The sequence below is a fragment of the Camelina sativa genome, chromosome 20, assembly GCF_030686135.1.
Source record: "Camelina sativa cultivar CO46 ecotype springtype chromosome 20, ASM3068613v1".
NCBI lineage: Eukaryota > Viridiplantae > Streptophyta > Magnoliopsida > Brassicales > Brassicaceae > Camelina > Camelina sativa.
The window spans coordinates 13350101-13366724 of NC_141899.1; the positions used below are offsets into that span (position 1 = coordinate 13350101).

The window sequence follows — 16624 nt, forward strand, 5'->3', positions numbered from 1 at the left end:
AGTGAGAGCTTTTAAGGGTGAGTCCCGACAAAATCAAAACTTCTTTTTTGGGTATGAACTTAAATTTTCTGATATAACGATTCATTCTCTAGAATTTCTTTTTATTTTCCCTAATTTGGTTAGATCGAGAGAATTATCTTCGTTTGGGTAATCATTTCACTGTTGGTGTTTTAAAGTTTGAACTTAGGATTTTGGTAGATAGAAGAGAATCATCTGTTATTTCATCTAAAAAAAATTGGTAAAATTGAAAATTTGGATTTGGTCGATGCATTGCAGAAGGTACATGCATCTTTGCCTCTTTGGAATGGCCGAGGCAGGTGTAGAGATTGTGTATCATTCTGAGGACTTAATCGAGAGTTTTCTTATCAAAGAAGAGAAGTGTGTGTGTAAAGTGTTGGAAACGAGAGAGAACGAGGACGAAGAAGTTTGTTAAAAGATATTTTCTGATCTAATTAAACAAAAATAGCTGTACAATTCTTGTGTTATATACAAGTGTGCTAAACCATATGCTAAACCGACTAACTTAACCGAAGGAAGCTAATCGCATATTTACATAATCCAATAGACCCCTTCAAGATGAGATAAATATGTTATGAAGACTCATCTTAGACTTTAGATGTTCAAATTCAGGAAGAAAGAGGGGCTTAGACAAAATGTCAGCCACTTGGTCTTCAGTCCAAACATGAAGCATTTTGATAAACCCTCGATCCAGCTTTTCCCGAACAGGGTGAAAATCCATCTCAATATGTTTAGTTCTCTCGTGAAAAACTGGATTTGTGGCAATGTAGATTGCTGCAGTACTATCAGAGAAGAGGATTGGAACAGAGGAAGTACCAACTCTCAAATCACGAAGTAAAGTAGTGATCCACATCATCCTGCAGGAAGCTAAAACAAGAGCTCGATACTCAGCCTCCGCAGAAGAGCGAGAAATGGTCTGTTGCTTCTTAGAATGCCATGAAATGAGTGACGAGCCAAGAAACATCGTAAAACCAGTTGTTGAGCAGCGGCTATCTGGACATGAAACATAATCAGAATTTGCAAACGCTTTCAATGAGAGGTCTGGTTCTGCAGAATAGAAAAGTCCCTGTCCAACAGTCCCTTTAATGTATTGAAGAACTTGATAAGCTGCTGTCAGATGAGATGTGCGAGGAGCAGAGGAAAACTGACACAACTTATTCACGGCAAATGTGATGTCTAGATGAGTGATGGTGAGATACATCAACCGACCAACAAGACTACGATACATCTCTTTATCATTCAAAAGATCACTAGAGGTCCGTGAAAGGTGCATGTTTCCTTGCAAGCTAACATGCTAGAAGAAGTCAGAAGCTCAAGATCATATTTACGTTGACAAATGGAAATGCCAGTGGAGTTGTGAGCGATTTCAAGACCCAAGAAATATTTCAAAGGGACAAGCTCCCGTAGCTTAAAACTCTGCTTCAAAGCTGCAGTCAACTGAGTCGCACCAGAATCTGTAGTGCTAGCGATAACTATGTCGTCAACATAAACCAACACAGCAATGAAATCATCTCCAAAACTTCGAACAAACAAAGTGTGATCTCCGTGACACTTTGCAAAACCCAATGACATAAGAGAAGTAGAAAACTTCAAGAACCGTTGTTGAGAAGCTTGTTTGAGACCATAAATGGATTTCTTCAACCTACAAACAGCATTCTTAGGCAAAACATCCCCCTTAATCTCAGCATACCCTTCTCGAAACCGCATATATATATATATATATCCTCATCAAGATCACCATTCAAGAAAGCATTAGAAATGTCAAGTTGATGCAGAAACCACTGTTTAGAAGTAGAAATCTTGAGTAACATTTTCACAGTGACTATCTTCGCAAACGGTGAAAATGTTTCATTGTAATCCAAACCCTCCTTATGAGTGTAACCTTTAGCCACCAACCTGGCTTTATATCTCTCTAGAGTTCTATCTGCATAAAACATTCAAGGTAAAGACCCATTTGTAGCTAACAACTTTCTTACCAGGTGGAAGACTAGTGACATCCTAGGTGTTGGTTCTTTCCATGGCGACAATCTCTTTATCAACAGCCTCACACCATTCCTTGGACGCCTTTGCCTCTTTATATGAAGAGGGAATACAAATTTTGGTAATATTATTGATATAAGCCAAATATGATGGAGAAATGTTTGAATAGGATAAAAAGGAGAAAATAGGATGAGAGACATCATTGTCAAGAGAGTAACAATGAAAATCGCTCAAATGAGCAGGAGGTTTTCATAATCTTTGTGGAGAAATTAGTAGTTAAGGAGAAGAAAATGAATCAGATTTTTGAGGAATGGAAATAGTATTACCATGAGACAAAGAATCCGTCGGTGTGAGAGCGTTGACAGGAACAATCTCCTTCTGAGAATCTGCCAAAGGAAAAACACCTTCATGGAACTTAACATGTCTGGATATATAAACCACATGACTCTGCAAATCCATTACTCTGTACCCTTTTAAACCTGCATGATACCCCAAAAACACACATGCTCTGGATCGAGGCTCAAACTTATGACTTTGTTTTGGAGACGTTGAGGCATAACACAGGCAACCAAAAGATCTGATTTGAGAATAATCTGGTTGTTTACCTGTGAGTAACTCAAAAGGGGTTTTATTCGAGAGCAACTGGGACGATGTACGGTTGATTAGAAACACTACTGTCAGAACACAATCTCCCCAATAGGTCAGAGGAACATTTGATTGGAAGAGGAGAGATCGAGCAACGTTTAGAATATGCTGATGCTTACGCTCTACTACTGAATTCTGTTCAGGTGTCCCCGGACAAGAATGATAGGAAACAATGCCTCGTGACTGATAGAACTGAGTGAAAGCTAACTCTTTAGCATTATCTGATCTAACCGAATTCACTTTAGTATTATATTGACTAGATGTTAGCTCACGCTACGTGTGAGTTCTTACATAATCGTTATTCTATTTTGAAAAAATAATATAAAATAATATGTTATTATTATTTTGTTTTGTCCGGTGTACATCTAAATTTAAAGATTACGTAATATGAATTTAACTAATGTAAAGAAATCAAAATTTTTTTGATGATAATATATTTAGTGTAATTAAATCATATTGTATTTTACATGTCATATGCCATATATTTTTGTAGTTGTAGTCATATTTCAAAATCATTGTGATATATATTTTCATAAAATTTATTTTGTGGTGTAGTTATGCATATTATTTTATTTAATTATGGTGATAGTTTAAAGAGATTTTAAATGTTTAAATTAAGAAAAAAATAAAATAATAAACAGTAGGTTTGCAGTGTCTCATACATATACATTTTATAATAAATAAATGAGTATAACCATAGATTATTAGATTAATACATTTTCCAGAAAAATAAAATAAAAAAACAGCAGCTACTTTATTAGGTTATAATCTTAAATTCTTTAATTGTGTCTGGACTTTGATTTATATGAAATGATAATGTTTCATATAGAAAAAAAAATAAACTATATATCATATATTACATATATATCCTATTAAAATAAACTGTAACTTTTATTAAGTTAAGATATCATTGGTTAAATCAAGGAAAAATAATGATATTGTAGAATTTATAAAATTATGTGAGATTTGAAATATGAGGCCATGAGGGGTATAGTGAGATATGTGTCTTTCTTTTAATAGATAATGTATCAAAGGTAACTATTAGAGAGTTACAAAAGTGCAATTAAGTGCATACTTAAATATTTTTAACATGTTCTATTAAATTAAATTAAATTCATTGAGAACACTACTATGATATTATTATGGGAGTTACAAACAAACTTTTATATTTTTCCAACTCCTAAAATTAAAAACCATTTAATTTAAAAGTGAGTGTTGATGGGTCCATAATTTGATTCAAAAGTATAATATCTTATACATTTATCATTTAAAAGGAATAGGAACATCTAATTCTCAAATAAACTTGATTTTTTTTATTAAATCCAACATATGTGAATTTAAATTTAACTATAGAAATTAAAAAAAAAAAAAACTATGAATAGATTAGAAAGGTAAGAAATATAAAAGAAAATTTTTCTTTTTATAAAAATAAAATAAAAATTGAAAACAATGTTAAATTTGTATAATACTTTCTAAAATATAATAAAAATTGAAAACAATATTAAATATGTAAATATGCGATTAGCTTCCTTCGGTTACGTTAGTCGGTTTAGCATATGGTTTAGCACACTTGTATATAACACAAGAATTGTACAGCTATTTTGGTTTAATTAGATCAGAAAATATCTTTTAACAAACTTCTTCATCCTCGTTCTCTCTCGTTTCCAACACTTTACACACACACTTCTCTTCTTTGATAAGAAAACTCTCGATTAAGTCCTCAGAATGATACACAATCTCTACACCTGCCTCGGCCATTCCAAAGAGGCAAAGATGCATGTACCTTCTGCAATGCATCGACCAAATCCAAATTTTCAATTTTACCAATTTTTTTTTAGATGAAATAACAGATGATTCTCTTCTATCTACCAAAATCCTAAGTTCAAACTTTAAAACACCAACAGTGAAATGATTACCCAAACGAAGATAATTCTCTCGATCTAACCAAATTAGGGAAAATAAAAACAAATTCTAGAGAATGAATCGTTATATCAGAAAATTTAAGTTCATACCCAAAAAAGAAGTTTTGATTTTGTCGGGACTCACCCTTAAAAGCTCTCACTTTTAAGCTCCTCTTCGCAGTCGAGTGCTCTTGTCTGAAGGATGAAGAAGACGAAGATACGGCTTTGGGTTTATTAAAGAGCGGTTTAAGTTTTTTAACTTTATAATAACGTATAGAAAAATACTTAGGTTCACCCTTAGGGGTGAACCTCTCCATTCACCCCCTCTTCTCTTAGCCAATCAGAATCTTCCATCTAATATTTCATTTAAAAAATAAATCAAAATTAAATTTAAAAGCAAACCAAATTAAGGAAACAAATTCTGTATACTTTTAATTAAGGAAAGTTAAATATTGGCTTGGTTTAGATTTTTAAAATTAGAATAAAATTATATGTCGGTTTGGGTTTACAAATGAAGTGGTTATGATTTAGATTTTACAATTAAAACGAAATTATATGTCGGTTTGGGTTTACAAATGAGGTGGTTAGGGTTTAGATTTACAATTAAAACAAAATTATATGTCGATTTGGGTTCATAAATGAGATGGTTAGGGTTTAGATGTTACAAGTAAACAAAATTTTATGTCGGTTTGGGTTCACAAATGGGATGTTAGGGTTTAAATTTCACAATTAGAACGAAATTATAAGTCGGTTTGGGTTCACAAATGAGATGGTTAGGATTTAGATTTTACAAGTAGAACGAAATTATATATCGGTTTGGGTTCACAAATGAGATGGTTAGGGTTTAGATTTTATATGTGTTGGTTTGGGTTTATTAAAGAGCGTTTTTAGTTTTTTTAATTTTATAATAATGTGTCCAGATTTTATTTCCTTATTTTATAAGGGGGTGAATGGAGAGGTTCACCCCTAGGGGTGAGCCCAAGTATTGTTCGATATAAAAACATTTGATATTGGTGGGAGAGGAGGAGAGAATGATTACATTTAAGATGATAATCCAAATAAATAATGAAGATGAATCTTTTAAAATAAGAACAATATAAAATACATATCATATAGTCTCTAAAATTAAAATTTAGCATTAAATATTACAATGATATTTTATTTGTTTTTTTTTGTAACCCATACAACAAAAATAAGAAATTGAAAACCAAAAAAATGAAATGATTTGAGGTATTATGGAAGAGAATGAGAGAAGTGGAAGAGAATGAGAGAATGTGAAAATAGAAAGTAAAAGAATGCTAATATGAGATAATGAGAGAATGCTTATTTATATGATAAGAATTGATGGAAGTTACATTTAGAATTATGGAGTTACAATAATAATTTATTGTGTTTGAATAAAATTGAATGGTTGAATATGATTAATGCATAATTTATTTTATTTTCAGTTATAATTTTATTTTAATGTGTGAGTTAAATGTATTGTGTTAATTAGGTCTTAAATATTGTTTAAAGCAATTAAACAATTAGAAATCAAATAAAAACAATAAAAAAAATTATAAAAAATTAAATGAAAATCAACCAATAAGGAGAGCCCAAAACCTTACTTTTATATATATGATTCTCAACTTGATTGCTGAAAGCAGGGAAGACAATAAGAACATCACTCTTGGTCTTAAGCAAATAAATCCATGTTGCTCTAAAATGATCATCAACAATGGTAAAAAAATATTTATAACCTTCAACTGTTTTCACTGAAAAGGGTCCCCAAACATCAATGTGTAACAACTCAAAAGTTGAGCTACAAATGTTGTTTTCAGATATAAAAGATAACTTCTTCTGCTTTGCCAAGTGACATACATGACAATAAGCAGGCTTCTTATTCTTGTGTCCTGTAGTTCCCAAAACTTTATAAATCACATCCAATCTTGAGTAAGAGGGGTGACAAAGTCTCTTGTGCCACATACCAATATCCTCCACTGCATTTACTAAAGAAGCTTCTGTATCGAGCACATAGAGCTTGCCAATGCGACGACCTTTACCAATCAGCACCCCATTGGTAGGATCCTGTATTTCACAACAAGAAGTGTCAAAAATCACCCGAGACTCAAGATCTGAGGTCAAAGACATTTGTGAGAAGTAAATCTTTATTTAGACGAATCATTCCCACTCCACTGATCTTAACATGCTGTCTTGTTGGCATGTTCACAAAACTTTCCACAGAAGTATAAAAAAAACAAAACTATTTATGTCATGAGACACATGGTGAGTTGCACCAGAATCAATCACCCATGTGTCTGTGGACAGAGTATGTTTCGAAGCAGCCAGAATACCAATAAAATAGTATGTGTGAGTAGAGAATGAGATACCAGGGTGATAAAGTGGAGTCTGAGAAGTACTCGCAGTGGCAGCAGGAACAGCTCCAGAAGATGTAGATTGCAGCTGAGAGCTAAAGAGCAATGATATTCTGTAGCTGATCCGGAGAAAGATTTCCAATCAAAGTCTCCATGTTGGTTGAGGTCTTTTCCTGAACTGGAGATAAAGAGAATTGAGCTGCAACTACTGGAGGTTTCTGAAATTTCTCTTTGAATTTCCCTTTTGGAATGAAACCAGGAGGAAAGCCATGTTTCCTGTAACACCGATCAACAATGTGTCCCACATGATTACAAAAAGAACATATCGGACGTCCTTTATTCGGGCCATTTTGAACATACATCACACCCGAGGAGAGTGGTGAAGAAGAAACCATCTTAGGGAGAGATGAACAAGAAACCATCTGAGGGACAACCTGAGAGACTTGAAAAGCTGTGGGAGCAGTAGTAGTGGTGAACCCTTTCTGGCTGTCATCTTGATCCAGGATATGGTATACCTCGACCAGAGGAGGTAAAGCTTTCTTTGCAATGATCTGCCTTCGTACAATCGCATAAGATTCATTCAAACCAGCCAAGAATTTCACTGTTTTGGCTCTTTGTGCCTTCAGTTGCAGATGAGTACCTTTCCCACAAATGCAAGGATCATCTGGTGCCTCTGAACCATCCAACTGATCCCAAAGAGTTTTGAGACGAGTATATACTCAGACAATGACATGGAGCATTGACGAAGGTCTTGGATCTCTTAAGTCAGATTAAAAGTGGGTGGGAGATTAGTCATATGGAAACGACCATAGAGGTCTCGCCCAATATCTGTAGCATCGTTCATATGCAAGATACTACGATAGATCTGGGGAGAAACAAAGTTCAATAACCACGACTTGACCATACTATTGCATCTAGACCACAAATCAAAGTTAGCATATTTGATCAAAGGCCTAGGCAAGCTTCCATCAATAAATTTTATTTTATTCTTAGCATCAAGAGAAATACGCATCGCAAAACTCCAATCATCATAGCTTATTTCATCTAAACGAAGAGAAATGATACTTAAACCTGGATGATTTGCGTTGTGCAGATGAAACGAATGTGAGATGGATCAGCAAAGATCGGTGATGTGACAGCTCGCGAAAGCCCGGAAACCTGAGAATCGGCTACTGAGAGAGAGATCGGAGTAGGATCATCAACATTGGAGTTTAATCTTTGTGATCTTCGAACAGCGGTACCCGTTTGAGATTTCGTTTTACCCATTTTTCCATTTGCACGAGATACGATCACCATTGGAGCACGAGATGAGCTCATAAACGAAGAAAAATAAGCTTAATGAAGAGAAATGATCAAAAATTTGAGGTGGATCTGAGCTTTGATGGCTCTGATACCATGTTGGAAACGAGAGAGAAAGAGGACGAAGAAGTTTGTTAAAAGATATTTTCTCATTCAATTAAACCAAAATAGTTGTACAGTTCTTGTGTTATATACAAGTGTGCTAAACCATATGCTAAACTGACTAACTTAACCGAAGGAAGCTAATCGCATATTTACATAATCAATAGTAAGAGACATACAAGGGTTTAAGAAGCATTTAAAGAGTGTTTCTTGTGTTACATTTGCTAACCAGGAGTTTGGTTCACAAATCAGAAGCATCATCACTAGGATCTCCAAGGTAATAAACAATATGGAGAGATTTGGAGTGAGAGAGATCATCGACAAAGAAGAAGAAGAGGAACTAATGGAGATACGGCAATCTTTCCCTAGCGTTTCTGAAAGCAGCCTTGTTGGTGTGGAGCCTAGTGTTGAAGAACTAGCGAGTCATCTTAATGGTGAGGATGGTGTTCAAGTGGTTTCGATATGCGGGATGGGCGGTGTTGGGAAAACCACTCTCGCTAGACAAGTTTTTTATCATGAGATGGTGCGGCGTCATTTCAGTGGATTTGCTTGGGTGTTTGTTTCACAGGAGTGTAGATAGAAGCATGTGTGGCGGGTGATGTTACAGAGACTTAGGCCAAAAAAATGAGGAACAGAGGGTTTTGGAGATGACAGTGTCTGGACTCCAAGATGAGCTCTTTATATAAGAGGATATCTAGAAGATATGTAAATCTATCATAATCATGCTTTAAACTACTTGAAACCGAGAAATGCATGATTGTCCTTTATGATTTCTGGAGCAATGCAGCTTGGGAGCTTATAAAGCCAGCTTTTCCACATACATCAGGTGACTCTTCTTGACCATCAAATCATGAATCATAATGTTTTTTTAGGTACAAAATGTTAGAAAACAAAAGCATTCAGCTGGTGTCTATTATTAATTGAACCATGTTCAGGTAGCAAGGTTTTACTCACTTCTGGGAACGAGGGTGTTGGTTTGCATCCAGATTTAAAAGCCGTTATCTTTAGGCCTAGATGCCTAACTCATGAAGAAAGCTCAGAAGATGGCTTTGTTTGGGATAAACGATATAGGTATGTCCATTAATGAGTTCAAAGGTCTTTGCATTTTATAGAAGTAGTCCAAATGTTAAAACAGATTGAGCTAAGAGTCTTATGTTTTGTGTGTAGAGTTTCAGGTTGATGATTTAATGGAAGAGATTCAAAAAATGCTCAAACATTTTGGAGGGTTACCATTAGCTGTGAAAACTCTCGGAGGGTTGTTAGCTACAAAACGTATTGCGTTCGGGTGGATAAAGTTGCACAACAATATTGGATCTCATATTGTAGGAGAGATTGGTGAAAAATGGCGGCAGTGGTAGTTTTGTATTCAATATGGTTTCTTTGATTTATGAAGATTTACCTTCTCATTTGAAGCACTGTTTTCTTTACCTTGCCCATTTCCCGGAAGATTATGAGATACAAACAGAGACATTGTTCAATTACTGGGTCGCAGAAAGAATAGTCATGGTACACAATAAAGAGAATACTATTTGTTAGGGGTAGGTCCTCACCCCTTAACAAAAGGCTCGGCCCATTAGAGGTCCAAATAAACCTCCAAGGAAGGAGGATTATTTTAGTCATTCCGGAGGACGAACCGACACAGTTCCCTATAAATATAGGCGTACGGCGTTCGAAACAAGGGGGTTGCACGAAAAGGGAAAGAATACGGATAGAAAGTACACAATCACTCTTCTAAAGTCTTGAATCGACGAGCTGGAAGCTCGTCTTTTGTACTGGGCCTAGTTATTCCAGCTCGTCTAATTTGTGTTGTAACCCGTCCTTTTTGCCTCGGCACTGATCAATAAAAGAGAACTTCGACCTCCTTTTTACCAAACTAAACATTTCTAATTGTGACTGATTTGGACATCAACAATATTGTAGATGTAGCTGAGGATTATTTGGAGGAGTTGGTTAAAAGGAGTATGGTATTAGTAGGGAAGAGGAACACTGTGACATTACGGATTGAATCTTGTCGTCTGCATGACATTGTTAGAGAAGTCTGTTTGTTTGAAGCCAAAGAAAAGAGAATTTCAGAGATCCTGATCGCCTCTGTTTCACTATCATCTTGTGACTTACCCGGGGATCCAATGCCAGTTCTCGAGAAGCTACATAGCTTGAAAATAGTTAGCTTAGAACTGAATGCTTTCACAGGGAGGAAAATGGTCTGCTTAAAAGCCGGCTTCCCTAAATTGCACACGCTAGAGTTTTCGATACTTGATAATCTTGAAGAGTGGGTCGTAGAAGATGAGTCAATGCCGTGTCTTTGTCATCTAGAGATCAATGACTGTAGGAAGTTGAAGAGTCTTCCTGGTAGAATAAGATACATCACTACTTTAGAGGAGCTATGAAAAGGATGGATGAAGAATGAATTCAAGGATAAGTTAATCCAAGGTGGAGAAGATCACCGCAAAATACAACATGTATCTTATGTTGTGTTCTACAATTGCGGGGACGAATAAGAAGGAAGTACGGGAACAGATGATCAACATAAATGCTCAAATACACTTGTTATATTCCTACCAAAAAAAAAAAAAATACACTTGTTATATGCCGTGTCTTAAGTGGATTACTACTAAATTACCTTTAGAAACCTAATTAAAAATTGTAAAATATCTTTTTACTTGAGTTGAGTAAAATAATAACAACATCATCCTTTAGGTTCTAAAGTCAATAGTGTTTGGTGGTTGATCCCCTAATGGTTGGAACCAATCCAGTAAAATATAGCCTCATAAGTATTAAAAAAAGAAGAGTTTATCAAAATACTCGAAAGCATGCGAATCAGTCAGAGCATTCTCTCGATTTTCAAGCACTTGATAAAGAAGTTTGAAGAAACCATATAGAACGTCGGCCCCCCTCGTACTAGCACCATTCGTCCTGATCAGGTTTTGGGAACGCCTTAACACTCTCGAATACCCAACAACAAGCCGCACGTAAAAAAGATACTTGCTGTCAGTTGGCTTCAAAAACTCAAACTGTGGGTTCTCAAACACACTCTTCATCAATTCCCGCCGAAAATAAATCCCATAAACGGCCACAAACTGCGCGGTGTGCTTGATAGTATAAAGCTCCTTGCGCTTGATCGTGACTCCTGGAGGAGGGAATGCGAACTTGAGAGGAACCCTGAATGGAGGCCGAAGATAATGTTGTGGAGCGTCAGGTTGGATATCCTTGTTCTGAGTAAGCTTTTCATGGCAAGGACCCGAGGTCCTGAATGTTGCATCATTCACATTACTTGAGGTTTCTGAATTTGCATCATTGTATGTTGCAGGTTGCATCATCCCCAATGGAGGGAGTCGAGGTGGTGGTGATCGCAACACATTATCCTCCATGTTAGCAAAATACTCAAAAGCAAGCAAATCATACATGGCCATCTCCACTTCCTCCTTCTCCTCCTCCTTTTCAAGAATTTGATAAACAAGCTTGAGGTAACCATCCAAAACGGCCTCCTTCTCCTCCTTTCCAAGAATTTGATAAACAAGCTTGAGGTAACCGTCCAAAACGGCCTCCGTATTCGTCCTCAGGTTTTGGGAAGGTATCAGCACTCTCGAATACCCATCAAATAGTCGCATGTAAAAACTGTAATTACTACTATTTTCCCTCACAAACTCAAACAGATCGTTCCAATGCGATATGGTTTCCAATTCATTCTGGAAACGAATCCCATAAACAGCCGCAAACATCGATGTGAGGTTGATGATATGAAGCTCTTTGCGCGGTAAACGTATTTCAGGTCTGAATGGGAACATGAGAGGTGGAAGTTGAATAAAAGGAGACCTTCTTCGTGGAGGTATATGTGTACTGGACATTTTTTCCTACAACCAGAAAGAAAAGAAAAAAAACACAAAGAAACATTCAAATCAGACTCGATAAATTAAGAAGAGGAGTGAATACTTAGGGTTTGAGAGAGAGATAACTCGATAAGAGTTCCGTAATTAGAACCACCGAGTCCGTACCTTAGCCGGAAGGAAACAGCAGCAAGAACCGCCCTTACGTTGATAAGAAGCGGAGAACGAACGGCTTCGAGATCTTAGTCGACAACACAAGGAAACGAAGAAGATACTATAAAGGTTGAAGGTGATGATTTTATTAAGACATGTAAACCTCTATATATATCCTTACGCTTCCCTCTGAGTGTTTAGGAAAAGAATCAGATGAATTTCCTAAACTAGGATAAGTATAAATTATATAATGTTATATTTCCTAAACTCAATATTAACATTTTCTTGAATCAGTATTAACATATATTATAGTTAACTAGATAAGGGCCCGCACGATGTGCCCTTATACAATTTTACTAGATGGTTGACTAGTATTTTGATGTATGACGTTGCCCAGAAACTATACAATTTTTGAATTGTTAATAGTGAAATCTCTCTTACCTCCTTTTCATCATATTGGAATGTAAAATGACTTTTAAATGTACCTTCGCTCGTTGCCTCAAGTCTGCGTCTACTGCTGCTTCCACCTCCTTGCCAACTTCCAGAGCTCCACTTTTTACAGTGCCCTTGTGAACAAAATTTTAAGAGACTTCTGCACATCACTTACCTCAACAACAGCTTTCTCTTGGTTCCCATCACTGCTAACATAAAGAAAACCATGATCAGCAATTTGACCTCCTGATTCAGCGTAGAACGGAGTTCTGTCCAGCAAAATCTCTACATCACTGCCTTCAGAAACCCTTAATACAGGCTTCCCATTCACCAAAAGACTTTTCACAACACCACGAGCAGAGAGACTGTCATATCCAAGGAACTCAGTGTCTGCAATATTTTTCGTGATGTCAGCATCGTCTTCAACTGTCAGTTTTACAACATTGTGAGCAGCTTGAGATTGACGCCGTTGATTCTCCATTTCCACTTCAAAGCCTTTCATATCTATACTGACTCCACGTTCTTCAGCAACTTCTGCTGTTATCTCCACAGGGAAGCCATATGTGTCATACAGAAGAAACGCATCTTTCCCATCCAGATAAGGCTTACTCTTAGTTTTATCAGCAACTGACAGGGCATCGTTAAGCTTCTGGTCAAGTAACTTTTCTCCTCTTTCCAAAGTTTTCTTAAAGTGAAGTTCCTCTTTTCTAATCTCCTCAATGATGCGTGGAGCCTTTAGTTTGACATCTGAATCAATATAGGTGCTCAATTCTATCACCTTTTCAGCAACTGCTGGCATAAACGCTCCCTTTGGATTTACCATTCCTATCCCCATTTATTCCGAGAGACTTTCCCTTCCGAACTGCCCTTCTTATTAGCCTCCTAACTACATAACCTCTGCCAATGTTTGAAGGAGAAACACCGTCTGATATGAGATAGACAACTGCCCGCATGTGATCTGCAATCACTTTTAGACTTGTCTTTGCCTTTTCATTTGCAGAGTCGTATGATAGATTCGCCAACTCTGAGATCTTGGCAATGATTGGATATATTAAATCTGTCTCGTAGTTGTTTGGAACCTTCTGAAGGATTTGAGCCATACGTTCTAGACCAAGACCAGTGTCTATATTCTTCTGTTTCAGGGGCTCAAGCAATCTATCTTCCGTCTTGTTATACTGCATGAAAACCAAATTGTAGAACTCAATAAATCTGGTATCATCCCCAAGATCAACATCTTCACCATAACCTCTCTCAGGATAGAAGTCATAGTACAACTCTGAGCATGGACCACAAGGACCAGTTGGTCCACTGGTCCAAAAGTTGTCAGCTTCACCCATTCTCTTTATCTGCTCAACAGGCACACCAACTTCATTCTTCCAGATTTCAAAAGCTTCATCATCATCTTCGTAAATGCTAACCCAAATTCTATTAGCAGGTAGCCCAAACTCTTTAGTTGATAGCTCCCATGCCCATCTTATCGCTTCTTTCTTGAAGTAATCACCAAAGCTAAAGTTCCCCAGCATCTCAAACAAAGTATGATGCCTGGCCGTTTTCCCAACATTCTCCAAATCATTCGTACGTATGCACCTTTGTGCAGTAGTTGCACAAGGAACCTGTCTAGGTACCTGCATCATTTTAAAAATTCACACCAACGTTCATTGTCGTCAAGTCTCTAAGGAATAGTCTCTAAATGCAGGAAAGCATAAGTGTTTGGCTTAATTTATATTTGTACCTTTCCAAGGAAGATAGGCTTAAACTGAAGCATTCCAGCAATTGTTAATAAGACAGTAGGATCTTCTGGCACAAGAGACGCACTTGGAAGAACTTTATGCCCACGAGATGCAAAGAATTCAAGAAAACGCCTCCGTACTGAGTCTCCACTAACGTCATTGGACTGACAAATCCTCCTTAGCGTCCTCAGACACTGGATGTACTGACACTGAAATCCACATAGTAAAGACATATCAGTCCCCAAAATTCAACGGAAGAGACAATAAAAGATTATGCGGAAACACAATGCAAAAACCTGATGAACTCTTAGCAATAATCTGAGGTGATTGAGTTGATCTGGGAAGCAAGATCGAAGGAGAAACACCTGTAGAGGTTCTGGTAACAAAACCTGCAAACCACATTTTCAATAAATTAACGCCGAGATGAGATGAATACTGAGAAACTTGCATAGAACACTGAAATCAAAGCAACAAGAAGAGACAATAAACAAAGCTCAAGAACTTTATCTATCAATCAAATTAGCGTGTGATCTCAAGTTTTCAAACAAATTGTAAATATTTATACTTTCTAACAAGCCTTTGGATCCCGGTTAAGTTCACTGTAAGAAGCTACATCACTAATCATGTACAGACCAAGATAATGACAGTTTCATGGATACCAGCTCTGTAACAAACCCAATTGGGAAAATCTCTCTGCTTCAATGGAAAAAATCACATAATCAATAAATCAACGCCGAGGTGAGATGAATACCGAGTGCTCTCAAAAGCAACAAGAAGAGAATAAACAAAGCTCAAGAAATTTTATATATCAATCAAATTAGCGTGTGATCTCTCAAGTCTCAAACAAGTTATACTAGTTTTGTTGAACAAACTAGTCTTAATGGTCTACTTCCAAACAAGGCAAGTAGTAAAATTTGGTTGAAAATGGCATGGTATTCTTGATGATGCATGTAAAATCCTTCTTGGTGCGAGGAACACCTCAAATGCAGAACAAGTTTTTTGAGGACTCTTGAGTTTTCTACAAAGTACCTTGCTACTTCCATTATAGCAGACCATCCGTTTAAGTGTTTTATCTCTACAAACTCGAGTGATGAAACCAAACACCGAGGTACAGATTAATTAAGATTTATACTTTCTGACAATCCCTTGGAGACCAGTTAAGTTCAATTGTAAGCAGCTACATCACTAATGATGTATAGACCAAGATAATGACAATTTCATGGAAACGAGCTCTGGTCACAAAAACCCAATTGGGAAAATCACTCTGCTTCAACGGAAAAAAAAAACACAAAAACGAAACCCAGAATTCAATTTCGCCACTAATTCATCTAGGTTATGAGTTTCTAACACTAAATCCTCAATCTCTCATCACTTCATGATGATTATATAAAAAGAATAGATTGCGAAAAAGGGAGAGAAGAACAGAACCGTACGTTTAGAAACGAGAATACAAGAAGGCTGCGAAAGCAAAATTGGTCTAAGAGGAACATCGAAAAGGTTTACTCTTGCCAAATTCATCGACAGTGTGTGTGTTTCAGACAGAACAAGAAGAAGAAGAAGAAGACACAGTAATGACTGTGAACCTTTTTTTTTTATCCTCTTCTTTGTGGTTTTAAAAAAGTGATTAATCAATCAATTGTTTTTTAATCTGCCCTTAATTGTTTTAAGGTTTAAGGGGGAATCGTAAAATACCTTCTTCATTAGAGGAGGAAAGGGTTTTGTCTCCCATTGTAGCCGAAAAAGACTTGAAAAAAAAAAGTCATGAAAATCTCCAACTTTCAAATTTGGGATGTTTTAATCATCAATTTTCAAAATATCATTTTAATCACAAACTTTTGTTGATTTAGCCATAAAATAGTAAAGTTTTATTAACCACGCCGTTTTACACACCATGTTTATTTTTTGTAAAAAAATCTCAAAAACAGAGTACATTATACATTATTTGCTACCATTTTGCATAAATGACCATGTTTTAAAAGCCAAAAAACAACATCGTTTACCAATTTGAAGAAACTAAATCCCTAAATCGATTTCAATTTCACAAATCTATAATCCTAGAAAAGAAAACCCCAAATTCTCTTTACACCATCAATGGCACACCATACTCACCAACACAACCAGATGTGTTAAACCTTGAACTTGATTTGACCAAAAAAAAAAAAAAAAACCTTGAATAAATGACGTGG

The 16624-nt window shown here is 36.3% G+C and overlaps 1 long non-coding RNA gene and 2 pseudogenes across 2 annotated transcripts; 1 reads left to right on the forward strand and 2 right to left on the reverse strand.

Moving 5' to 3' along the window:
* The first annotated feature begins 290 nt into the window (after positions 1 to 290).
* LOC104772501 (putative disease resistance RPP8-like protein 2) lies at positions 291 to 10686 on the forward strand (annotated as a pseudogene).
* Positions 4048 to 4787, reverse strand: LOC147918808 (uncharacterized). Its single transcript, XR_015592366.1, has 2 exons — positions 4656 to 4787; positions 4048 to 4429 (listed from the first exon to the last, which is right to left on the reverse strand). It is a non-coding gene; the product is annotated as an uncharacterized LOC147918808 (long non-coding RNA).
* Positions 10687 to 10940: 254 nt separating the features above from the next.
* Positions 10941 to 16061, reverse strand: LOC104770750 (alanine--tRNA ligase, chloroplastic/mitochondrial-like; annotated as a pseudogene). Its single transcript, XR_015593670.1, has 6 exons — positions 15872 to 16061; positions 14735 to 14827; positions 14441 to 14647; positions 12762 to 14333; positions 12292 to 12364; positions 10941 to 12150 (listed from the first exon to the last, which is right to left on the reverse strand). The product of XR_015593670.1 is annotated as an alanine--tRNA ligase, chloroplastic/mitochondrial-like (transcript).
* Positions 16062 to 16624: the final 563 nt, after the last annotated feature.